Consider the following 1,979-nt stretch of genomic DNA (forward strand, 5'->3'; position numbering starts at 1 on the left):
TTCGACTCAATGATTACTTAGTTTGACTCTTTTATCACTTAGTTCGACTCTCTGATTACTTAGATCTACTCTCTGATTACTTAGTTTGACTCTCTGATTACTTAGTTTGACTCTCCGGTTATTTATTTTGACTCTCTGATTACTTAGGTAGACTCTCTGATTACATACTGTATTCGCTTTAAATTAGCGGGGTCAATATTTGGCGGTTTCGTATTCATTTCATGTTCGCGGAGTTTATATGTCGCTGTGCACCCGAATCCCATGTGTTGTGCAATGTATTTAGCGCGTCATCATTTAAAGGTTAAACCTCGATAAAACAAGTAACACGTTTGAAAACACTGATCTCGAGCGTCCTCATCCGCCAGTGACTTCTCCCGAAAGAAAATATAATGTGTATGTACCTTTGTAGGTGTAAACTGTAATCAATTGATCACCTGAGTGTACACATACATATGTTGTGGCCACTTATTTGTAAGTGTTGTTTTACATGGACTGCATTGTTGTGCGGTGATAATCTTATTTGAGTTCATTTAAGCTTGCATAACAGCTTTGGGTTATAAGTATTTACATGTTGTGATATTAAAGTTCCGTAAAAGTGCTTAACATTTTCGATAATTTCGCAGGTGTTTAGAATTCGCGGCTATCGGTCAAAGCGCGAATATAGCGAAATTAAAAAAACCCGCGAAATATAACCGCTATACAGTAATTTACTTACCGGGGTTTGATTCCTCACACCAGAAAAAGCTTTCCTTTATTTTCATTATACATTTCAGTGATTCAAATGAAGTGCAAACCTCGTGGACTTGAGATTTCTAGTTTTGCTGAATAGATATCCTTTTCATTCAGTTGAGCGTGTATTATGAGCCCTAGACAAACGGATACTGGATGGATTTTCTATTTTTTATTTATTTTTTATTTTCAACGAAAACTGAACAGCATGCATCGCTGATTACCGTTTAAATGGAAAATGAATGGTAATTTCAAGTCGGATCAGTGACTTTTCAACGATGAACGAGTTTTATGGTTATCATTTTGATGTTTCTGAGTGATGAATACTTCCTGAGTTTCCATCACCTCCCGTGTACCGAGTGACCATTGAACCAGCTCCCGTAGCCCCGTCATCGCTGTTTCCTCTATTACTCCGTTATTAGAGAAACATTTTTGTGGTCAGATTACCGGGACAGAAGTACGCTCAGCTCCATGTACCAGGCCCCGAATACTCAATTCCACTCGAACCTATACTGATTCTCTTGTCTATAAAATTTCAATGACCATACCTCCTATATCTATACTTATTTTTTACACATCAGACGCATAGCTGCCGGTACGCAGGTGAACCTACCAAATAAAAACAACAAACCATAAACACTGAGTGTGGCATATACTGACTGTGTCTTCAAAAAAGTTATAATATGCTGATATAAAATACTATTAAAAACATGATTTTATTGTTGAAGGTCTAAGCTAGCAATACTTCCTGCGATTTATCCTGTAGAAATTCACTTTGGGGGAGGTGGGGCTTCTGGCTTCCTGGTCCCCCCTACCAGTGCCCTCTCCTGGACTCGCTTCTAACTGAATCCACTCCGAGCAATGGTTAGCTTCACGTGGCACGTGTTGTCTGGCCACTGGGGATTTGTCCTCGGTTGTTTACCAAAAGTCAAATTCCTATTTCCTGAATTAACCATTCTAATATGTTCTTTCATTTTTGTCTGAAGCAAGTTTTGATCAATAGCTAATGTACATATAGCATTATGTCCCTTTGTTTTGGTCTATAGCTAGTGTACATCTAGTAATATATCCCTCCGTTTTGGTCTATAGCTAGTGTACATCTAGTAATATATCACTCCGTTTTGGTCCATAGCTAGTGTACATATAGTAATACACCCCTCTGTTTTGATCTATAGCTAGTGTACATCTAGCAATATCCCTCCGTATGTACACTAGCTATAGACCAAAACGGAGTGATATATAACTAGATG

The sequence above is a fragment of the Mizuhopecten yessoensis genome, unplaced genomic scaffold, assembly GCF_002113885.1.
Source record: "Mizuhopecten yessoensis strain PY_sf001 unplaced genomic scaffold, ASM211388v2 scaffold5853, whole genome shotgun sequence".
NCBI lineage: Eukaryota > Metazoa > Mollusca > Bivalvia > Pectinida > Pectinidae > Mizuhopecten > Mizuhopecten yessoensis.